The sequence below is a fragment of the Antechinus flavipes genome, chromosome 3 (assembly GCF_016432865.1).
Source record: "Antechinus flavipes isolate AdamAnt ecotype Samford, QLD, Australia chromosome 3, AdamAnt_v2, whole genome shotgun sequence".
Classification (NCBI taxonomy): Eukaryota; Metazoa; Chordata; class Mammalia; order Dasyuromorphia; family Dasyuridae; genus Antechinus; species Antechinus flavipes.
The window spans coordinates 69,731,120-69,757,348 of NC_067400.1; the positions used below are offsets into that span (position 1 = coordinate 69,731,120).

The 26,229-nt window shown below is 32.7% G+C and overlaps 1 protein-coding gene and 1 pseudogene across 2 annotated transcripts in view; one reads left to right on the forward strand and one right to left on the reverse strand.

Moving 5' to 3' along the window:
* SPAG16 (sperm associated antigen 16) overlaps nt 1-26,229 on the reverse strand; it is a 1,154,057-nt gene that overhangs the window by 514,729 nt on the left and 613,099 nt on the right. The window lies entirely within an intron of this gene.
* LOC127558542 (uncharacterized) lies at nt 6,162-6,280 on the forward strand (annotated as a pseudogene).

Below are 26,229 nucleotides of genomic sequence, written 5' to 3' on the forward strand. Positions count from 1 at the left end.
CATAAGTATAATGGTATCATTTTGCTTGCCTTCTCAATAAATGGAGCAGGAACTAAAAAAGAAAAGAGAATTGGGAACTCAAAATTTAAATAATTGCATAAAGCAACAAAAAGCACATTTTTCTTTCTGTACCTATGTTTTCTAAATTTCTAAAGAAAAATATGTACTTAAAGTAGTACTTTACTCCAAAAAAAAAATGCCTACAATATAACAATGTTAAAGAAATTAATATAAAGTGTGGTCTCTTCAAGGAAGATACTTTTAGATTCTCCATGGTACTGGCAAGTCCTAAAACTATTATCAAGATGGCTGAACAAAACTGAGAATGAATGAGACAATGATACAGATGAGGAAATGAACTCTGAATGATTAAGTGATTTCCAGGGCCAGGACTGAGACCTTATTGTTTCAACTCCCAGAATAGACAGAATTCTCTATTAAATCAGAATTGTAACAGAGCCTTGTATCATTCCTTGGATGTGTAGGGATTACATCAACATATATAGTTAGCCAACTGATAACGAGTCAAATAATATGAACTAGCAGTTTTCATAGGAAAAAATAAACATTACCTCAAAACCGATATACATTGTTGGCTGGACCATTGTCGACCAAAACCTAGTGGTATATTTTGAATTGATAATATAAAATGACTAATGTCTAAGAGAAAAGTTAAATTTGGATTTGGGTTCTTGGGTTGGTACAGATTATTCAGCGGAGTGGTTGATACTATATTAGGCTACAAAACATTTTCATCTACTAAATACTTAGAAAGATACAGATAGGTAATTAGAATTATCAACTATAAGACTGACATCTTTTAAAATTAACATATGACAAATTAGTGTGCCACAAATTCAAACTTCAAAATATTCTTGAGAATTTAACATCAAAAGTTCTAAAACTAGAAAATCATGACAGAAAGTGTTTTGCACAACTTCTATGATATAACACTAATCAATAAAAATTTAGGTATAATCTTCTTAATAGATGTCTCCATACAGAAATCTCATACTTTCCAAACTTCAGGGGAATAAAAAGTTTTCAAAACATAGATAATTAGGGGAAGAAATTTTTAAAAGTAGTGAGGCACATGTAGATCTTTTTACCTGCCTGCTTGTTCCAAATTGTTTTCCTACGTGATTGGACAAGTTTACAATTACACCCACTATGCATTAATATCCCAGTTTTTCCATATTATTCCTCAGTGTTTGTTATTTTTTTTTTCTGTCAAGTTAGTCAATCTGATGAGTATCAGGTGTAATTCAAAATTGTTTAAATTTCCATTTCTCTTATCAGGAGAAATTTAGTATATTTTTTCATATGACTATTAATAGCTGTGATTTCTTTTGGCATCTGCCTGTTCATATCCTTTGACCATTAATCAATTGAGGAATGGTTCGTATTTTTACAAATTTGGCCATGTTTCCTATGTATTTAAGAAATAAAGCCTTTATCAGAGAGACTTGCTGTAATTTTTTTATATTACTTAAATTTCTATGGTACTTTTTTTTTTTTTTTAGCAAAATGTAGTTTCCCTGATTATCTCTTTTAATTAGGTTTCTTTTTGATTTGTCTAAAATCATGGCTGCTACCCCTGCTGCTGCTGCTGCTATTGTTGTTTTAACTTCAGCTGAAGCATAATAAATTTCTGATTAATTCTTCTGTTTTATTTGGGTATATATGTTTCTCTTTCAAGTTTCTTAGATTCTAGTTTCTAATTCATTCTTCTTTTCTACTTTTATTTTAGGTGTGAGCTCATCATATTCATATTCAGTTATGATTACTAATTATATTTCTCTCCACCCAATTTTCTTCTATTTTTCCTTCTCTTTCTCTATCTTGTTATTCCTCAGAAGTCTATTTTGCTTCTGGCCAAGGTCTCCCTTATTCTGCACTCCCTTTAGCATTCCTGTTCCACACATCCCTTAAACCTTTCCCCTCCTATTTCCTGGTGCTTACTCCACCATATTTATACTCAACTAAGTGTGTGTGTATCTGTGTGTATCTGTGTGTGTGTGTGTGTGTGTGTGTGTGTATGTGTGTGTGTGTATGTATTCTTCCTTCTTCCTTCTTTGAATCAATTCTGATGAAACTGAGATTCAAGCATTTTCCCTACACACCCATTTTCTCCTCCACTAAAAAAAGCTCTTCCAAACCTGCCTTTTTAAGTGAGAAAATTTTCTTCATTCTATCTCTCTTATCATCTTTCTTCAAATACATTAATTTTTCTCATTCCATCAGGTTTTTTAGATCATTCCAATATTATAGACTGATATTCATATTCTTTGTACATAGTCTCCTCCTAACTGCATTAATAATAATAAAGTTCATAGGAGTTACATATATCATCTTCCAATATAGGAATGTAACAATTTTAACTTTATTGAGTTCCTTAGGTGTACTCGTTCATATTTACCTTTTAATATTTCTCTTGAATTTTGTGTTTGGATTTTTCTGATTAGTGCTGGCCTTTTGAAAGTCATCTAATTCATTAAATATCCACTCCCACCCCCCCTCCAAAGAATTATACTTAATTTTGCCAAAATAGGTCTTTCTTGATTGCAATTCTAGCCTCTTTTGTCTTTCAGAAAATCATATCCCAAGCTTTTTTATACTTTAATATATAATGTTTAATATAAAGTTGCTAAATTTTGTCTGACCAGGACTGTGACCCTATAAAGAATCATAACAAATAAGGAATTCTAGTGAGTCTTAGCCATGTTTTTTATGTAAATTTTTGCTGAGAACATGAGAATGTGGTTGCATTTATCTGATGACATGCTAGGAAGCATAAGAAGGGAAGGCCACTCTCCTTGTACATTGTTGTAGTAGTTTCCTTTATTGCTTTCTTGTATTTGCCTTGGGAAACCTGGTCAGTTTGAGTAAATACAGTTATCATAAAGGAAGAAACAAATATTCTCCTTGGAGGGTCCCTTCAGATGGAACACCCAACACTTAAAAGGCTGCTTTGTCTCAAGAGTCACTTATCAAATGAGAATGCTTAGCATAGAGTCTTCTTTGTTCTTAACCTATAAAAGCTTCTTACTGGGAAAGGGACTCTGAGAATCTCACCTTTGAAAGGACACCTTTTTTGAGACTCATTTCTCCAGTCCGAGACTATGAATGACTGTGACCCAGCCAAGAAATTCAAATATTGGTGCTTCCTTGGAGTGGTGATGATGTATGTTCTTTGTTACACTGTCTTTATTGTTATGGTGGTCACTGTATTTGTTAATTGTTATTACTTTTATGATATAAGTTTCCTCTTCCCTTATGTCTTGTTTGAATCAATTTTCTGAGCAGTAATAAACTTGTACCCGTCCCCTTCAAGTCTGTGCCTGTTGAATGTGAATCCCGAATCTAGAATAATCTTATAAACTCCATATTTGAATGCTATTTGCCTTTTTATTCCCTTTGCAATATTTTCTATAGACTTTGTCTAAAATATTCCTGGAAGTTTGCATTTCAGGATCACTTTCATAGGGTGTTATTGTCTTTAGTATGTTTTTGAGCTTCTTTTACAAAGCTGTTATTTTTTTTCATAATTTTCTTGATCATTCTCATTTATTTTCCTAACTTTTTCCTCTTCTAATTTTATCTCTTCATTTAACCTTTTCAAAAATTGTTTGTGGGCTTTTAGGCCAATTAACTTTTTTTCTTTGAGGCTTTTCTTATAGCTTGTTGTTTTCTGGGTGTATGTCTTGGTCTTCCTTGTCATAGTAATAGCTTTTATGATCAAGGTTTTTTTTTCATTGCTGTTTGTTCATTTCTTTTTTTTGCTTTGAAATTATGTTAAAGTTGGGTCTCAACTATACCCAGTGCCAACAAAGAGTCTCTCCCTTAATCTATTTTAACCAATTATCTAATCCCTCTCTTTGCCCAGATAAATTAGCATATTTCTGGGCTGAGAGCTTCCAAAGTTTCTTCTACTCTTTTGTCACGGTTGCAACCACTTTCAAGGTTTACCACTGGGCTGCTATACTGCTACAAGTTGCTGCCCACCTCAGTGCCATAGACCTTAGTGCCAACCTCCTAAACTGTATTAAGTGGAAAAGTATCTCATTCTGATCTTTTTGTGGCTCTGCCACTTCAAAATTTGATTTGAATAGTTATTTTTAAATTATTTGGAGGAGAGTTGGGAGAGTTTAGATGGGATGCTGTCTGTACTCTGTCATCTTGGCTCCTTCAGGTTGGTATTCTCAGTGAAAACAAACTAGACTCTGCACAGATCTGGTAAAAAATGCTTGACTTTTAGAAAATCCTATAGTATTTTCTTAGTTATTCTGACACTAGAATCAGTAATAACAAGGCTTCCATATTCTGTCCCTAAGGACTGGCATCTAGGGACTGGCTCTTAGCGACAGCATTTCTGACTTTTTTATAGGAGTCCTTGACTGGGGTTACTGGGCAGGACTGCTTCCTTTAACTTCTTCATTTTGGCTGTCCCTCCCAAGATGATGCACTTTTAACAGAGGAAATTAATCATAATCTTGTAGGCATTTTCATTATAAATCTAACTAGAAATTATTAAGAAGTTACAGATAAATGGAAGAATGAAATATAGCTAGATGCATAAAGTAATTACTGAAGTTGCTATCAAGCTGGGATGACCTGTGATTGTAGAGTCAGAAGCCAGGAAGAGAACAGGACCATATAGAGGTCCCTCTAAACTTTAAAAAGAGTCTTTGAATTCAGTTCCCTAGTGAAGAACAAGAATTCATCACTGCCTCTTTGACCCCAGACGGGACATCAAAGACATAGATCTTGTACAGACTGTCTGTGGTACTGTCTCTCTAATCCAGGAGAGAGTCTTGGAGCCAGCCCTTAGGAGCAGAATATGAGACCCTTATTGTTACTATGATTTTAGTGTCAGAATAACTAGCAAAATAGTGTGAGAATATATGACTTCAAGAAGTATGCACTAGAAATGTGCAGAACCTAGTTTGTTTACATTGAAAGTACAAACCTAGAAGGAGCTAAGATGGCAGAGTACAAGCAGTAATCATTCTGCTCCAATATTCTGCTCCAAACATTATTAAGATAATTACAGAGTATGAGCTAACTTTTTTTTTTGTTAGAGAAAGGAAAACTAGAGAGTCCCTATAAAAAAATTTGACAAAATCCATATAACACTTTCAACATAAAAGTGAACTTGGGGATATTAATAAAATCTATCTTTAAAAATATGCTTTGAGAATAAGAAAGACAAAAAAATTAATAAGGGGAAAAGCTTACAGATAACCACATAATTATATCATGAATACATTTTTGAAGAAGATACAAAATGTTATATATAATAAGCACAAAAACTAAAAGAAGTCCCTAAGATATTGAAACTATCTTAACAGATAAAACATGACTTATTATTAACATTCTAATGTTACTTATTCTAATGTAACTTATTATTAATCATTCTAAAATCAGCTGTCCATATGAGGATCATTGATAAATAAGAATAAAAGTTGAAATTAACATGAGAGAAAGTACACAAATAAGAGGATAAGCTCTGCTTTCAATTACAATTATTTAATTTATTTGATTCATATTTATTTATTTAGCTCAGTTAATGACAAAAAAAGAGAAGTGGATAAAAGTAGATGTGGTCTTCGATTATTTACATATCTTAGAGAATGTTAACTAATATGGAATACTTTCTTTCCTTTCTAAAATACTGCCCCTGAAATAGTGAGATTATAAAGATAAGAAAATTAGCATAGACAGGAATCCTCTCCAATTCCATTTTAAATGAGCCTTTTGACACCTAAAAATGAATAGTATTTTTTTTTCTCTTAGAGATTTTTATCTGATGCTTATCTGGACATAGACTCGAGGAAGGCTCAAACTAATTTTGACTAGCTTGTGTCTGTACAGATATCTAGAGATCTTTTCCCTTATTTCAATAACTATTACAAGAATTTGGAAAAAATTAATAATATAAAAACCTTAAACACAACTCTGGAAAATGTTTTTTTTTTCCCTTTTATTTTATAATATCATCTGGAATTCACAAGAAAGCACCCAAATATTTATTAGGTTTAATTAATTTTCAAAAGAGTACATCTTCAAAAAATGTTAAGGGAGAGACAAAAATCTCTAGAAAGGATCCAAACCCAGTTATTAAACAATTAAGAACACAAATTTGGATACAGAGTTACCCAATGATGAAAGAAGAAAAGTTAGCACTTCCATGAGGATAGAAGACATCTTTGTAGCCTTTACAACACAAAAATGGTTTTAGCCTTAAGAGCTACTTTATGGTATTTTACCATGTTTTAACTCAACAGATCCAAAAATGAATGTGATTATCTTTTTCCCCAAAAATTGTTCCCATCTTATGAACTTGCCAATAACCTTGTTGAGGGTATCACAATCCTCCTAGTCATTCAAGTTCACCACTTAGATATTGGCTTCAACAACTTATTTTTCTCCCTTTTTCCAACCCATTTCTAATCTGTTGTAGAGGCCTGTGAATTTTCCCTTTGTAACATCTCTTAGAAATGCCCCCTATTGTCCTCTGGCACTGCAACCCCAGGTGCAGGCACTTATCACTTCACACCTAGATTAATGCAATAGCCTTCTGGTCACTGCCTCATGGCTTCCCTGAGTTCCTTCAAGTCCCAACTAAAATCTTGTTTTCTACAGAAAGTTTTTCCCCATCTCTCTTAATTCCAAAAGCCTTCCTTCTGGTAATTAGTTCCATTTGATCCTGTACACAGTTTGTACAAAGCCAAGTACTGTCTCTTCAAGAAACTGAATTTCTGGAAATCAGGGACTTCCATTTACCTTCCTTTTTATCTGCACCATTTAGACAGTTCCTGATACATAATAGAAACTTAATAAATACTTATTGACTACCTCATTAACTGACTAACATTCATTTCTAATAATGCCTGTATACATTATTTGCTATTACCTTATAACATTCATTCCACATTTTATATAATCTCTACTGTTGGGATTTAGTAACTCCATTTACTTAAAATTATGCCAAAAACTAATAAAAAGCCCCTGGAAATAATCTCTTTCCAGCCCAAAATACTACATTCTACCCAGAAATTTGAGTTTTTTTCCTCTTATTAAACACTTTGATTGATTACAGCCTTCCTTCACTGAATTCCAATTCACTTGCATGTCATGACATCACCTCACTGATGTTATGATCATCTTCGAGAATGAAGGATAAAAAACAACAATCATAGGTATCCTTAGGTCCAACTACAATGCTAAATGTACCTTAAGACTTTTCTCGGTGTTTATAAGTTTCTTGCCAGTTTTGGATTGAAAAGTGATGTTCCCAAAAGATTTGCTTATGAAGAACTAGTACATATTGATTGGTCAGGAAAAGCTAAATGGGAGTTAGTATAGAAAATACTATCAATAACATGAGAAAAAACACTGAACATAGAGATGAATGTTAATTTTTGTAGGATGGAAAGCAAAATATCTTAACTTTAATAAAGAATATTCTGAAAGATACAGCTAGATATATCAAAGAAAGTCATATGGTAGATAACATGCAATGTTAGCTTGATGGTTTTACATAGAAAGTATTACATAATTGTTAATTATTATTTATCAATCAATAAATATTTACTAAGTCTCTACTATGTGACCAAAATTATGCTCAGTAGAAAAATTATAATTATTAATATTGCTATTATAAATTATTATTATTATTAATTATCCTTAATAATATGTTTTGCAACAAGGGAGGTTGATTGGCTGTTTGGAAGAGAAGTGATACAATGACACCTATTCTGTGAAAGTGTAAGGGAACTAGAATTTTTATTGTGCCTACTATGTGTCTAAGATGTTGCTATGTGCTTTTTACAAATATTATCTTATTTGAAAAGCATATTTTCCTAAACTCTAGGGAAACATAAACATATATCTGGACTAGATATAAATTATATATAGAATACAAGACAGGTTCCTGAACAGCTGAGATTGACAGACAAAGTATTTGTGGAAAACTTGGTTATAGGAAATTTAGTATGATCAGCTCACAGAGATTGAGGTTATTTCTGCTTTAAGAAGGAGAGCTCACTTACCATCTGGGGGTGAGATGGAATCTACACCATCTTTTAAAGCATTGCTAGGATGCCCATCAAATTCTGAATGCAGGCAACATCTTGAACAATTATTAAAAGATAAGAAATCATAACATCTACTCAAAAAAAAGTTAAGAAAGCTGTTTTCCAATGGTAAGGGTTTGGACAAAGGTGTCATTGGACTTCAGGTTGGAAAAGTAGTATTATCTTTTAAATTTTTAATTTTTAAATTCAAGATTGTGGAGTTTTTACTATAAATTTTATTGTTTAGGCAAGAAGATTTACTGAAGTTTTTGCGTCAAGGAAGATTATATTAAAATGTAATGTATTTGATGATCCAAATAGATTAGAAACTGAAGTTGAAAATTGAATCACTGAATGTTATACCAGAATATAATCTATCATATCTATCTGCATCATTTTTTTCATCCAGACGAAGAGTCTACAAGTCTCAGAATGACTCCTCTATGGACACACTGAGAGATGGGCAGGTTAATGAAAGTACACAGAATTACCAATTTGCTTGGTTCAGTTCCAAAGTGAACACTTTCCCTCCATACTATGATACTGCAGTGTTTAGGGAAGCTGGATAATGCAATGAATAGAGCATCAGACATGGACACAAAACCTGAATTCAAATCCAGCCTCAGATGCTTATTAGGTCTGTGCCCCTGGCAAATGACATAATCTTTGTTTGCCTAAATTTTATTACTATAGCATCTATATCCAAAGGTTGGTGTAAAGCTGAAATGAGAAAGTAATTATAAAGTACTTGGCATACTATCTGACACAGAGTAAATTCTTAGCTTGTTAGCTATGACTATTTGTGTGTGAGACAGATGTTACTGAATAATTGTATTTAGAGAATGAAGGAGAATATTAAGAATGGTGCCAATTTTTTAAAATAATTTTAATTATTTTATATAAATATCATTAAGAATTTGTACCAACTTTATTAATTGCCAAATATAATATAAAAGAATTATCAATTCAATATGAATATTTAGGATAAAATTATGAGTATTGTTTTAAGTGGGATTTAGTTTCATACTAGTATTAAAATTACATATATATGTATAATCAAATAAAGTTTGTCATATGAATGGATATAAAAATTGAGTCCAAAATGTACTGTGATTTTTATTGAAAGAACTAACTTACAATGTGATATTTCTACTTCGACCACATGTTCATCAGGAGTTTTCATATTGTATATCATAGAAAACTGGTTAGAGTTCAACAATTCTAGGAAATAAGGATGTCTAAATTGTCTACTTCGTTTTATAATAGTTATAAGCTTTGAAATAAAAATGAATGTGATTTCTATTTCTAAGCTAAAATACTATTTCTTTAAAGATTTGTAAATAGATAATTGCAATTAATCTTTCCAAAATGACTTTGAAGCCATAGATTTATAGCCAAGAAAAACAATGCTCAAATTGTTTGCTGAGCTATCAACATGAGCTACTATAGATTTTCAATATTTATGACACTTATGCATAAGAAGAATATCACATAAGTAATGATAAACAACTCATTCTAATTCTTTTAAAGATTATTTTTACTTCCATAGTCATTTAGAAGAAGAGAAATGAATTCTTGAATTATCTGTATATACAACACTTTGAAGCACAAAGTAGGTTTCTATTTTATTTATTGCGGTTATAACATTATTCTATGTATCTTCTATAAGAGTAGTTCAGGGTATCCCATTTTAAATAGTCACTCTTCTAGCTTTTCAGGCTGGAATCCTTCTGACCAATACATAAGAGCTTGTCTCTGGACAGAGAAGAATATTTTAAAATGTTGCTTTCTTTGGGTTATTTTCTTCCTCTCTCAAGTTGTATAAGAGGTATAGAAGGGAGGAGAAAGAACTGTTATACTCTTAACTCAAACAAATTTTTAGAAAATAAAAAGAGCATTAAAAAGCAACCCAAACCCAAGCCTTTAAATCAAAGACAAAAGACTGTCAAAAATATGACTAAAATATACATTTCATTACCCAAATTTTAAAGTTACCATTGTGGTTGATGCTTGATACTTAGAAGATATCATACAGGGAAAATATTCAGGCATATTTTTAGTTACAAATCAGAAGTCTTAAGACCCAGCACCTATGCTCTAAATTCACTTTATTTGTACATTTCCAGTATATGCATTTATAAATATGTTTATGTAAACAAACAAATGTGTTTCACATTTTACATGCACATATTTGTGTATAATGTTAAAATTGACTTTTACATTCTGAATATTTCTAAAACTCTTCTAAACTCTTTCAAATTCTAGGCATCGCCACTATACCAATCAACAACAAAAAAATAAACTACATATAAATATGTTCTTGATCATTTTGGAAGGATAAAAATGTTTCAAGCAACTGCATGAAATGAGACAGGAAGCATGCTCTGATTAGTTGAATAAAATCGGTCATATCTATAGGATTTAATCAAAAAACAATAGGCCAATTTAGAAACTGGGATTAATAGCAAGGCAGTCTATTGGTGGAGCTATCCCAGCCAAGCTTTTGAAAGGGACTTGCTTTAAGAGTCTGGAGAGTTGTTTGGCGGCAAAGAGAAAGGGAAAGGAAAAAATATGTATCTGTTTCCTTTCTCTCTCCTCCTCCTCCAGAGGAAAACTTTGTCATCTGTTGAACAAACTGGAGTTTCCATTAGAGATGGTATGGTGTCTCAGAAACAGTTGTTGGCCAATAATAAACTGGAAATTCCATGGAAAGGCAACTTCAGGATTGTAAAACAATCTTGATTTTGGAGGCCCAAACAAGAGCTAATTGATCTAAAGGGAATTTCATGAGAACTCTATGAAAAGCAAAAGATATACATCTAACTAGCAATTATGAGTTATCCCTTTTCCAAATATGCTATGTTTGAGCCCATTTCCCCCTGGATTTTATGTACTTGTGTTATGAGCATATGTGCCAAACATGAAAGAAGCTATTGAATTTCAGTCTTTTCTATGTCTTTTGAGTGAATAGCTCTTGGAGAGAGGTTCATAACAGAAAATTTGGTTCCCAATTCGGAAGTGAGGATAGGGAGAGACATTCTAGAATCTGCATTTTAGTTCCTGGAAAAGAATGTTTATATATTTTTTTCATTTGTTCATTCCTTTATTCATAGCTATCAATGGCAGAGACCTCTCTTGTACAATGGCATAAAGATCTGGAATTGGCACTGGACTTCTCAAATTTTAAATATATATCATGAATGAAGTCATAGATGGATAATTGTAAAGTTTGTTGAATTTGTAAAACCCAGAAGTATAGTAAAGTTTTGGATGACCAAGTCTAGATTCAAAAAGATTTTGACTGAGTAAAATGATAGGCTAGATAGAATAACATGAAATATAATAGTGTTAAATATGAAGTTCTACAATTTGTTTACAAAAATTAGCTATACAAATACAGGATGAAAAAGGTATAAATTATATAACAGCACTGTAAGTGAAACATATAATTTGTGAATGTATTGTGCTGGAAGTAAAATAAAGAGTTGTTAAGTGATGGAATGAATAAATGGTTATATTTCACCTATGTTATTCACTTACCAAAAAAGCTATTTTTATTCTAAGAGAGGTATGGTATCCAGAAGAAAGCAATCAGTGCAAATCAAATATGGATTGTTGTGCTAAGTGCTGAGTATCACATTTTAGGAAGAAATAAACCACAAGGGCCATTTCCAGAAGAGGGGAACCAAGAATATGAGACTAGATAATATTCTATAATTATGAAGAAGAATTAAAAGGGATTTGAACTTTCTAGACTAGAGAAGATAATATTTAGAGGAGGCATGAGAGTAGTTAATATTTGAAAGGCCATTTGTAATATAAAAGAGAGCACTTCAACCTGTTCTGCTCAGTCTGATAAAACAGAACTAAAAGCAATAAGTACATTGGAGGCAGCTCTAATCCAAGCACTCTCCTAACTTCAGGTTCAGTGTTAGAATGAAAGAAAACACTCATGAATCATTTACAGCAAACAAAGGGAAATTTAATTTTTCTTACACAGAAAAGATACAGTGGCACATAACTATTCTGCATATGTCTTCCTTGTCCCCATATGGAAATACTTCTGGTCAGCAGAGCAGGAGATGGTAAAAGACATTATATGATCTTGTGTGATCTTCAGAAATCTAACAACTCCAAGTGACTTCGATTACTTGTGACTGAGATATTTTATGTGCTTAGATCATCAGAAAGTTATATTAGGGAAGCCTCGATAGTTTTATATAATTTTATGTTGTAAGGAGGCAAAAAACAATGTCAAGGAAATGCTGGTCCCATCAGAAGATAGATTTACATTCAGATTTAGATTTCTAAGAAAAATATTTCTAAGAATTACTGTTGTTCGTTCTTCATTTTTAAGAGAATCACTAACATCATACTATTGAGGTAAAATAATAGATGATAGGTAAATCTTGACTTACACAAGAATTGGATTTAAGTGAGGCAAACTTGTGCAAAGTCATCTGCCTCACTTAACTCTTCCAGAATCATTGAAGTCCAGTGGCAGGACAAAAGTCAGCACTGTCTAGCTCAAAAAACAATGACCTTGGGGTCTCTGATGCTTTAACACCTGCTTATACTGCCTTTCTGGCTGATCTCATCCACCTATTCTCCTGATGAAAGTGTTTAAATGCTTGGAGTAGACATCCCCCTAACTCAACCACAGACCTAAGACATTTTACTCTCAACCTAGTTTGGTCTGCTTATCAAGATGGTTTTTAGGGTGTCACCACTGTGCAGGCTATATAGTTTCTTAGGGTCACTGGTGAGAATTTCTTTACAATTATCCAGATATGGAATGGGCAGCCTCAAGTTAGTCTACTGCTTCCGTTTTCTTCTCCATTACTATAACTCTTCTAATAGAGACTGAATATTTATTAGAGATGGCTGAAAAAGGGATTCTTGTTAAGTATGACTTGGACTAGATGGAATCAGATTCTGTGATTCTAAAGGAAACTGAATCCACAGAAATAAATGAGATCATGTATGAGGTGAAATTAGGTTTCAGGGAAGACTTTTAGGGACACTCATGAGTAAAAGACAAGAGTAAGGTGATGAATGAATAGTAAAAATAGGCAAATTAGGAGAAGAACCAGAAGAAAATGATATCATGGATGCTAACTAAGGAAAGAGAAGGGCATGGAAAGTATCAAAATATTCAGAAAGTTTAAGGATTATGAGGATAGAGAAAAAGCAATTAGATATGACAATTAAGACACTGTTAGTACTTTCAGGGGTGAAGCCAAGATGAGGGAGTAAATCCAAGATATCAGAGTTAAGCCGGAAAGCTGCTCAAGTTCATCCAGTGTCCCTTGAAAACCATATGAAACAAAGCCACTGAATGGAGTCTGATGGAGTGAAACACTGTCCAGCTCAAGATAGACTAGAAAAACTTCAAAAAAGGCCAGTCTCAAGGAGTAAAAAGGCCATTCAGCTCAGTTCAGACAGACTCTGGGAAAACCAGTGAAAGAGTCGTAATCACAGCAAATCAACAACTAAGACACTCAATCCTGCCTCAGTAAAGGGGCAAATCAGTGAGGCAACTTCTAGTCCCAGCTCAGAAGGCAAATTCTGGGAAAACAGATTGCTTTCTGAAAAGAGCAAGCAAAGCTACTCCCTGCCAACACAAGAGGCCCCTTGTGCTTAAAGCCAAGGCTCAGAGTTGCACAGGAAGCTTGGGATAGTGCTACCTTTACCCCAGGAGTAAAGCTCAACCATAAAAGCAAAAAAGAGCAAATACCAAAAGAAAAGGAAAGAAAATAAGCAAGAAACAGAAAAGAACCTTAACTATAGAAAGCTAGTATGTTGACAGAGCAGACTAAAACACAAACTCAGATGATGACAAAATGTGCAAAGAAAAAATCTCAAAGCATGATATAAATTGGTCTCTGGCCCAAAGAGCCTTCTTGGAAGTCCCATCAAAAACTTTAAAAAGCAGATAAGAGAGGTAGAAGAGAAAAGGAAAAAGGAAATGAGAAATATGCATGAGAAAGTTAACAGTTTGGAAAAAGAAGAAACACAACTCCTTCAAAAGTAGAACTAACCAAATGAAAAAAGGGATAGAAAATCTAACTGAAGAAAATCACACATTAAAAACTAGAATAAGGCAAATGGAAGCTAATGACTCTGTGAGACAGCAAGAATCAGTCCAACAAACTAAAAAGAATGAAAAAAAGGAAGAAAATGTGAAATATATCATTGGGAAAATGGCTGACTTGGAAAATAGCTCCAGAAGAGACAATTTAAAAATTATTGCCTATCTGGAGGCCATGATCAAAAAAAAAAAAAAAAAAAAAAAAAGAGCCTAAAACAGTATTCTTTAAGAGATAATTAAGGAAAATTGTCTTGATATTCTAGAAGCAGAATGGGAAATATGCATTAAAAGAATTCATTAATCACTTTCAGAAAGATCCTACAAGGAAAACCCTAAAGGACATGATTGCAAAACTCCAGAACTAAAACCTCAAGGAAAAAATACTGCAAGATGCCAAACAAAAACAATACAAATATCAAGGAGCAATAATCAGAATTATCCAGGATCTTGCAGCTTCTACAATAAAGGATAAGAAGGTCTGGAATACCTATTCCAGAAAGCAAAGGACATAGGGTTATAAACAAGAATTAACTATCCAATGATATTCAACATTATCTTTCAGGAAAGGCAATGGAACTTCAATAAAGTAATAGACTTTCAATCATTTCTACTGAAAAAACAGAATTAAACAGAAAATTTTACAAACACAGGAATCAAGATAATCATAGAAAGGTAAACATGAGGAAATATATATTTAAAGGTCAAACTGTTTACATCCCTACATGGGAAAACAATTTCTGTTAACTATTGAGAACAATATCTGTCACTGGGGCAGACGGAGGGGGACATCACATGGACTGAGAGCATGGGTGTAAATGGGCTCTGATATGATGACAGTAAAGAAAAAGACATTAAGGGATGGGAAAAGGTCAGTGCTGGGAGAAGAGGAAAAGGAAACTATAATGGGAAAATTAGTATATACAAAGAGGTACAAAATATCTATTATAATCCAGGGGAAGAAGGGAAGGGAATGAGCATTGTGTGAAGCTTGATCTCATCAGTTTTGGCTCTAAGAGAGAATAACTTACTCATTCAGTTGGGTATGGAAATTTATCTAACAGGTAGACAGGTAGAAAGAAAGAATAAAAGTATATACAGGGGAGAAAATAGCAAGAAGGGAAATATAGAACTGGTAATCATAACTGTGAATGTGAATGGGATAAATTCTCCCATAAAATGGAAATGAATAGCAGAGTGGGTTAAAAACCATAATGCTACAATATGTTGTTTATAAGAAACACATTTGACACAGAGAGACACATACAAAGTAAAGATAAAAGACTGGAACAGAATTCATTATGCTTCAGCTAAAATAAAAAAGTAGGAGTAGCAATTCTGATCTCAAATAAAGCAAAAATAAAAGTAGATCATATTAATGGAGATAAGGAAAGAAAATACATCTTGATAAAGAATCCTGTAAATAATGAAGTCATAATAATACTAATTGTATATGCACCAAGTAGTAGAACAGTCAAATTCCTAGAGAAGATTTTAAGCTAGTTATAGGAAGAAATAGATAGCAAAAGTATACTATTAGGTCACCTCAATCTTTTCCTCTCAGACTCAGACAAATCTAACCACACGAAATAAGAAAAAAACTAGGACAGATAATAGGATCCTAGAAAATCTAGATATAATAGGCCTCTAGAGAAAATTGAATAGGCACAGAAGAAAATACACCGTTTTTTTTTTTTTTCTCAGAACTACATAGCACCTACAGAAAAACTGACCATGTGTTAGGGCATAAGAACCTCATAATCAACTGGAGAAAGATAGAAATAGTAAATGCTTCCTTTTTAGATGACAATTCACTAAAATTTTATTCAAAAAAGGGGCAGTAAAAATAGAGTAAAACTCAATTGGAAGTTAAATAATCTAATTCTAAAAGTGAGTGGGTCAAACAACAAATCATAGAAACAATCCATAATTTCATCCAAGAGAATGATGATAATGAGGCAACATGCCAAAACCTATGGGATGCAGTTCTTTGGACAAATTTAATATCTCCAAATAGCTATATGAATAAAATAGAGAAAGAGGAGATCAATGAATTGGACATACAACTGAAAAAGTAGAAAAAGAACAGATTTAAAAAAAACAACAAATACTTAGCGGCAGCTAGGTTGTGCAATGGATAGAACACCAGCCCTGAAGTCAGAAGGGCCTGAGTTTAAATCTGGCCTCAGACACTTAACACTTCCTAGCTGTGTGACCCTGGGCAAGTCACTTAACCCCCAATTGCCTCAGAAGAAAAACAAAACAAACAAACAAAACAAAACAAACAAACAAACAAAACAAAACAAAAATTAAATACTAAATTTGAAATTCTAAAATTCAAAGGAGAAATTAATAAAATTTAAAATAAGAAAATGTTGAACTAATAAATGAAACTCAGAGTTGATTTTATGAAGAAAAATTTTTGGCTAATTTGATTTAAAAAAAAGGAAAGAAAAAACCAAATCACCAGTATGAAAATTGAAAAGAGTGAAAAGTTACCAACAATGAAAAAGAAATTAAAGCAATAATTAGCAGGTATTTTGCCCAAATCTATGACAGCAAGTCTGGCAATCTAACTGAAGTGGATGAAATTTACAAAAATATAAATTACCTAGATTAACAAAAGGGGAAGCAAATTACTTAAATAGCTCCATTTTAGAAAAAGAAATTGAACAAACCAGTAATGAACTCCCTAAGAAAAAATTTTCAGCACCAGATGGATTCAGAAGTGAATTCTACAAAAAACCATTAATTCCAATACCATGTAAACTATAAGGAAAAACAGGTAAAGAAGGAGTACTGCCAAATTCTTTCTATGAAGCAATACCTAAACTGGGAAAACTCAAACCATGGAAAATTACAGATCTCCCTCATCAATACTGATACAAAAATTTTAAATAAAATATTACCAAAAAAATTACAGTAATTTATCAGCAGGATCATATACTATGACCAAGTGGGATTTATACCAAGAACGCAGGACTGGTTCAATATCAGGCAAACTATTGCCATAATTGACCACATAAATAATCAACAACATAATTCATATGATAATTTCAGTAGATGTGAAAAAAGCTTTTGACAAAATACAACATTCATTCCTGTTAAAAACACTAAAAAGCATAGGGATGAAAGGAGCTTTCCTTAAAATAATAAGCAGTATCTATTATAAAACCAATATCAAGGATTATTTGTAATGGAAAGAAACTGGAAGAATTCCCAGTAAGATCAGGATGAAACAAGCATGCCCATTTTCACTATTATTCTTCAACATTGTACGAGAACTGTTGGCTTTAGCAATAAGAAAAGAAAAAGAAATTAAAGGAATTAAAATAGGCAAGGAAGAAATAAAACTATCACTTTTTGCAGATGATGTGATGATATACCTAAAGAATCCCAGAAAATTTTCCCAAAACCTATTTGAAACAATTCACAGCTTTAGCAAAGTTGCAGAGTATAAAATAAACTCACCAAACCATCAGCATTTCTATGTTTTATTGAAAAAACCCGTCAGCAAGAGATTGAAAGAGAAATTCCACTTAAGATTACTATAGATAAAATAAAATACTTGGTGTTTTACTTGCCAAGACAAGCCCAAGAACTATATGAACACAATTACAAAATGTTTCTTACATAAATAAAGTCAGATCTAAACAATTGGAAAAATATCAATTGTTCATGGCTAGGCCAAACTAATATAATAAAAATGTCAATTTTGCTAAAATGGATTTACTTAATTGGTGCCATACTAATTAAAGTGTCAAAAATAATTACAATTAATTAATCAATTACAAAAATTAATTAATAACAAAATCTGGAAGAACAAAAGGTCAAGAATATCAAGAGGATTAATTGAAAAAAATGCAAAAGATGGTGGCTTAGCAGTACCAGAGTTAAAACTATATTATAAAGCAACAGTAATCAAAACCATTTAATACTGGCTAAGAAATAGAGTGGTAGATCAGTGGAATAGATTAGACATACATGACACAATAATCAAAACCTATAGCAATCAAGTATTTGATAAACACTCAAACTCCAGCTTCTGGAATAAAAACTCATAATTTGATTAAAATTTCTGGGAAAACTGGAAAATAATATGTCAGAAACTCAGCATACACCTACATCTCACACCTCATACCAAAATAAAAGTCAAAATGCATACATGATTTTAACAAAGGATGATACCATAAATAAATTTATTATGAAAAGCAAAATGGACAGTTTTGATTACATTAAATTAAAAAGGTTTTGTACAGACAAAACCAACAGAAACATACAAAGCTGGGAAAAAGTCTTTACAGCCAGTGTTTATGATAAAGGTCTTATTTCTAAAATATATTAAAAACTGTATCAAATTTATCAGAATATAAGTCATTGCTCAATTGATAACTGGTCAAAGAATATGAATAAACAATTTTCAAATGATAAAATTAATACCATATAAAGTCATACGAAAAAATGCTCTAAATCACTATTGCTTAGAGGAATGCAAACTAAAACAACCCTGAGGTACCACCTCACACTTTTCAGATTGGTTAAAATGACAAGAAAAGATCATGATAAATGTTGGAGAGGATGTGAAAAAACTTAAGGCACTAATGCATTGTTGATAGAGCTGTGCAATGATTCAACCATTCTGGAAATCTGTAATGGGCTGAGGCTTGAGTTGATGCACTGAGGTCCCAAGCATATGAGGCTAAATAGTAATTGGACCATACTCTATTAATATATATGCTTGGAGAAAGAATGGCCCCCACCCACTCTTTGTGCAAGTCCTGATGTGTTGTATAGGAAATGACGATTTTGGTGGGTGGAGGCAGGGGAGGGGGAAAAGGAAGCAGAGAGACTGCTGGCTGGTTTCTTGTCATAGCTGCTCGCATTGCTATCGTGACCGCCTTCACCTCCGATTCCCCTCTGCTAGCTGGCTTCCTGCCGCAGCTGCCCATATTGCTATCACAATCTTTAACCTCTACTGAGAATAAAGATTGAAGATTTTTCCCTTAACTTGAATTCCTGACTCTGGCTGATTTTAAATACGTGGTCATCACAGAAAGCAATTTGGAACTATATTCAAATGGCTATAAAACTGCATATGCTTTGATCTATCAGTGCCATCAATGAGTCTGTATCCCAAGGAAATCATAAAGGAGGGAAAAAGACCTATATGTGGAAAATGTTTGTAGCTTCTCTTTTTGTGTGAGCAAAGAACTGGACAATGAGTAGGTCCCCATCACCTGTGGAATGGCTGAACAAGTTGTGATATATGAAAGTAACAAAATATTATTGCTCTATAAAAAATTCTAAAGAAGTTGATTTTAGAAATCCCAATACTATGTAAACTATTAGGAAAAATTTATATGAACTGGTGCTTAGTAAAACAAGCAAAACCAGGAAAACAGTGTATGCAATAACAGCAAGAATATGTGTTGATCAACTATGAAAGACTTGGTTCCTCTCAGTTTAATGATCCCAGGCAATTTCATAAAAAAATTGGATAAAAAATGCAATCTGTATCCTGAAAAAGAACTAAGGTGACTGAAAGTAAACTAATACATGCTATGTTCACTGCTTTTTTCTTTTTTTTTTAAATCTCTCCCATGTTTTTTTCCCTTTTGTTCTGATTTTTCTCTCCCAAAATGATTCATAAGGTAATGTATATTAAGAATAAATGAATCTAGGAAAAAAAGACATTGCCAGTAAACTTCAAATTAATATTTATAGTAGAGTGGTAAGATCAAAAGCTAAATTATACATATTATACTTATGTTAAGTAGCATTTCATATTCAAGTCCACCTAATTCACATTTAAAATCTTATCTAATGAATAATAATTATCTAGTGTGAATTTAGGGTTACTTATATTTTAGAGTTAATATTTAGAAGCATAATATTATCAAAGTATTTACAGGGGCCTTTAAGCTTACTGCAAGTGAGAAATTTGTTCTAGACATTTTTCACCAATGTCATCTGTGTTGTGATGGAGTTCTTTGTTTTTATATCATAAAAATAATTCCTTTATAAAATCTGATTTATTTTCTAGTGCTAAAATATTATTCTCCATAAAAGAAATATATACTGGATATTGCTTATTTACTGTGCACTATTGTTGTGGAGATGACAGTTACTAGCCATGATATGCTACTTTCTGTTTTCCTCCAGAGTTTATGCATGCCTAAGGTTTTTTATTTTTTTATTTTCAATGACCCTGAATTATCCTTAAGTCAATTTAGTTCTACTTCTCACTAAAATCAAAAGCCAAATAATAACTTATCAAGTGAACTTTTTGATAACAATACATACAATAAATACAATGGGCTGGTAGGTAGCACAGTGGATAAACTACTATCTGTGTCAATAAGTGTGAAATCACACCTACAATCAGAAAGACTCATCTTCCTGAATTCAAATCTTGTCTCAGACATTACTTGCCACATGACCTTGGGCAAGTCTCTTAAACCCGTTTGCCTCAGTTTCCTCATCTGCAAAATGAACTGGAGAAGGAAATGGAAAGCCACTGCATTGTCTTTGTCAAGAAAACTCCAAACAAGATCATGAAGTATGACACAAATGAAATGACTGAAAAACAACAAAAAAGCCAATTAAAATACCTTGCTCTCATACTATAACAAACACTACTTCAAGGTGTTTTAGCAGTTTATTCATATATAATTTGAGTACCATTTGAAGCATGAGAATGTGGATTGTGAATCTTATAAAGCCTTTTAGCTATATTAGACAGTTATTAATGGACCAATATGTGCCCCAGAGTTTTGCAATGCTATTACAATATTATTATGTTTTTAAATCATTAATTCAAAATATTTTCTCTTTACTTTTACCATGCAAAATGAATCATGAAGAAGAACATGAAATATAGAATGAATGAAGGAGTTTCCATTATAAATACCAAGCTTCGCATTGTACAATTTATTAAATCCTATTCTATTGTTGTTTATTCTATAAGTAAGCAATAAGTCTTTTTTTTCTTAGAGGTCACCCTGGATGCATAATTTACCCACATGAAATCATGCTTGTCTTTAAATGAGAAGCTCTTGCTCACATCTATTAACCTCTCAATATTTTATTTTTTCTTTGCACACACTTTTAATATAACCTTTTCCCTATATCTTCCTGCCACTTCTCTTCATTCCGTTCTGGAAATATGATTAGATAGTGGGCAATAATTAAGATGAAAGTGTTACTTGTAGGCAGGAGAGAACATTTAAGTGGCTATGCAGGGCAATTCAGTGCCCTTTGATTGAAAGCACCTGCTTACTGAAGATATTAACAACCTCAGAGGATATTCCTTATTCAACATCTGCTTCTAGTTTTCCAGATGAAGCATATGACCAGAAGGGCCTTTTCTATTTCCCAAGAGTCCAACAGATATTACTTTTTTCCTCTAGGATTGACCTTGTTACAATGACCATTTCCATCATTCTTTTCTTCGTGGAACAGGAATCCAATTCAATTCAAATCAGCAAGAAGCTATCAATGGAAGCTTAACATTCTCTCTAAGGAACTGGTCTCTCTTAAGTACCAAATCTCTGAAGCTTATATCTATTGCCAGGTACTTAGGTTCCAATATACAATCTCTTTCTCACCCCATGAAAATATTCTTCCTTGAGACCTGCTCACTCCTTAGACTCAAGACTTTCCCCTGCTTCCCAGCTTCAATATCCCACTTTGCTAATAAACCCATTCTCTTAGGGAACTTCCTGAGAGGGTCAAGATGTATTTTCTCTTAACTGTTAATCATTCCCTTGATCAGAATGTATCACACTTTTCACTCTATCTTCATCTTTTACTAGCCCTTTTTATGTATATTCCCATTCTAAAACAGTCTAAAAAAGAAAACATAAATTCACTAGGAGACAGGTATGATGAAGTCTCAGGACTGTTCCTCCTCCATGATTTCTGTTTTTACATTTGTCTCCCTATGGAACTTTAGAAAGAAATTTTTTAATAGTTCCTTTGTTGTTATTGTGATATTACTGCTGCCGTTGCTTGCTTTATAATTGTTAATGCAATAAATATCTCTCTAATCTTTTTCTCTGGATAATTTATATTGTTACCTATGTTATTATGTTATATTACTTATGTTATGTATTAGTTGCTATATGTATGTACATATTATTGTATTTCTACTATTCTGGTCTAGTTTTCTTTGTAAGAGTGTATTAAATGCCTCTTTATTTTATTGGATGTCCATCTTTTTTATTGGTTATAAAACTCAAGTTTGTAAGCTGGGGCATTTTGAGCTACATATTGAATTTATTTTACTCTTTGGAACACATTTCTTCCATACTCTCCTTTGGGTAGTGGCTTTTAAAGGAGGTATAATAGATTTGTTTTACTTGAATTTCTTTCCCCTTATAGTTGAAGGTGTTTTTTTTTTTCTTTTCACATGGAGGAATTTTTAATTGGAATTGTATAATGTAACCACTGTATATATTAGTATTACAGGATCACTTTTTTGTCTTGTTTTGTTTTCCTAAAGGTGATATACAGATTCTTCCAGTTTTCAGTTTCTTCTTGGAATTTGGGGTCAGTTCTCTTACATAATTTTGTATATTATGTTTATTCAGGTGTTGTTTTTTTTTTAACTCTTCTTCTGGGTAATCTATGAACCTTACTTTGCCTTTGAGATTGATATGTCTTGCTTTGTGTTCTCCTAATATCATAGCCTCTGGCTGGTCCATCCAGATTGTTCATCAGTTCTATACATCGGTATTTCAAATAAGTTGGATTTTTTCTCTTATTTCTTTGAAGATATTTCCCTTGGGGATTCAAATTTTTCTATTCTTCTAATTATTTCTGTGGTTCAGGATATAAATTCTTGCTACTATAATCATTTTTTCTTGAGCCATTTGGAAAGATTTCATCATGGTTCTAAGATCTTGTAGGAAAACAGAGAGTTCTTTGCCTTATTTATATTAATTCAGTTTCTTTTACCTTCAAATAATAGAAGTGTTTGGATCTCTTTAAAAGTTTTGAAGTTATCTTCTGCATTTTTTCCCAAAAAAAAATCTTCTCTATTGATTTATTTGATGGAGTTCAAAGTTTGTAAGTGAGTATTCTTGCTCCTTAAATCTTTGGAAAATTTTCCCAACCCCTCACTTTCTGACTCTCTATTCTTTGATCATGGATCCCAGGGCTGAAAAGTGTCTCTGCCTCCTGAAATTCACTTTTGACCTGTCCACTCTCAGTCCCTGCAAAAGTACACTAGAATGGATGCCCATACTTCCCTTCAGGCCTGGTGAATCCCTTTCCACGAATATTATACCAACCTACTTCAGTTACTTATTTATTTAGTTTTCTGGTTCAACATACTTAGCCCAATGCAGATAGATTTCTTCTTTCCATTGCACATGATAGGAGAAGAGTAGTATTCTGCTGTTTGTCACATTTAGAATGGGAGAGGGGAATGTGCTGATAGACAATAGCAGCAATGATATTATTGAATGAATAAACTCATGAGTCAGATTTTCAGCTCTTCCAGAGTACAAGAGAGTATAGTAAGAGGGTGTTGAGAAGTGTATTAAGGTTTTGGGGAGGTTAGTCATTTTTGTTATTAATTAATCAGATTTTTGTCTAATTAGACACTGCTCACTTAGGTTGTAGAAACAGATGACATTATGTTACCTAATGTACATAATTCATATTTTGATTAGTTTTGAAAAAGTATGAAATTTGAAGAAAATGGCTAGTCTTTTTTTCTACTCTTGTTATTCCCTTAGCTTTGATTAGTGATCCCTGCCTTAAGACTATATACAATCTTCCTAGACCACATTGGTCCTACCACAGCCAACAAGGAACAAGAGGATGATGATTTTTCCCAGATAAGAGCAAGAAACGAGTTTATGGAATAATTAGGGAGTTGTGAAATAGATTCTGCACTAGGCCGGCATGTAATCCTGGCAGTAACCCATCTCTGCCTGAGTACTTAGCTCAGGAATTGTGGTTAGTTCCTAATGTGAGCAAACTGTCTTGTATCACAATCTGGGTAAGACTTTGCAGAATGTTTCTATGTATTAGCAAAAAAGGAAGATCCAGAAAAGCCAATACACAGATATAAGCACACACTCACATATGCACACACATACACAAAGTTTAAACACTCAGATTTCAATGTAAAAGGACCAGCACACAAATGCTAATAATAAAGAAGATGCTAAAACCAGAAGGCAATAAAACCCAAGAGACAAAGTTCTTTTAACAAATGTAATAAAAAAAGAGAGTGAGGCAATAACTGATGAAAAACTGAATCCTGTGGACTTCTAAAAACACAGAAGACTCTAAAAATGGGTCAAAATGAAAATTTAAATCCATCAGAGAAGAAAATGAGAATAAATACAGGTAAGATCTTATAACTCTCAATCTAGAATTTAAAAATTCAATTATATTTTAAAAAACTACATTCAGGAAGGCAATTGCTTATTTATGTGTGGTGAATAAGAGAAAGGACTTGATGAGCATGTTGAGGTTGTCAACTTGTATGACTGGAATGATACACATGCCTTGACAAAAATATAGTGATTTAGAAGAGGGGGAAGAAGAGAAGATAATTAGGGAAATCTACTGGAAAAAACAAAAGTGGAAAGGATCAAAGGTTTTTAAGATTTTGTGCAGTCGTGGTTGGGTTGTGATTTACCTTGATGAACTGGGTATCTGCATCAAGATCATATTATTAATACATTGTGATAACTAAGATGACATAAGAGAAATTTCTTGCTTATTTTATCTTCAAATTTGACATCAAGAGAATAATAATCTCTAGAAATTTCCATCATAAGCAAGTTGTTTTAGACTTAGCATTGTCTATTTGGATTTATACCTGCAAGAACTTTAGAGATGATTTTACAGATGAGGAAACTGACAGATTTTATTTGAGCTTAATTATCATGGAAATAACTCTGGATTTTGAGTTGTAGAATTTGATACAGCATGCTGATGTTTTAAATCTAAAAAATATATTTCAAATAGCTATTGCTAATATTTTTCCTTTGACCATTTCTGTAATGAAATAATTTCAAAATGAGTTCATCACTAATAAACAACTTAACAGAAAACCCTATGTATTTTAACTATTATTTCCTAAGAATGAATGAATAAGTTATAGTATATGAATGTTATAGGATATTTTTGTTCTGTAAGAAACGACCAGCAGGATGACTTCAGAGAGGCCTGGAGAGACTTACATGAACTGATGCTAAGTGAAATGAACAGATTCAGATCATTATACATAGCAATAACAAGACTATATGATGATCAATTCTGATGGACACGGCTCTTTTCAACATTGGGATGATTCAAATCAGTTCCACTTGGGTAGTAATGAAGAGAGCCATCTACACCCAGAGAGAGAACCGTGGGAACAGAGTGCAGTATACAAAATAACATTCTGACTCTTTTTGGTGTTGTTCACTTGCATTTTATTTTCTTACTCATTTTCTTTTTTTTTTAATCTGAATTCTCCTGTTCTGCAAGAGAATTGTATAAATATGTTTATACATATTGGATTTAATATATATTTTAACATATTAACATATATTGAATTACTTGCCTTCTAGGAGATGGGGGTGGAGGGAAGGAGGAGAAAATCTGAAACATAAGGCTATGCAAAGATCAATGTAGTCAAATTATCCATGCATATGTTTTGAAAATAAAAAGCTTTATAAAAAAAGATAATTACTTGTTGAATGAACCTCAAATTAGTAGGGTAACCATTCCTGACCATGAGTACACTGACTACAAAACCCTCTAGGATTTTAAGTTCTTTTCAGTTTGGTAAGAGAGGGAAAATATTAGAAAAGAGGGGAAAATAAGAGAAAAACTCTTGAATGGGGGGTCAAAAGTTTTAACTCTTAGGCATGACTGGTTGGTGAGAGACTCTGGACAAATAGGAAAGAAAGCAGATATGGTGGTTGTCCTAAAACTAAAACTTGAGAATGAAGTAGAAACTGCTTCCCACCACATACAGGGCTCCCTTCCATAAGATGGTGAGAAAGGACCTCCATCTAAATAGATAATCTGGAGGTTTTCTCAAAACCCTTCACT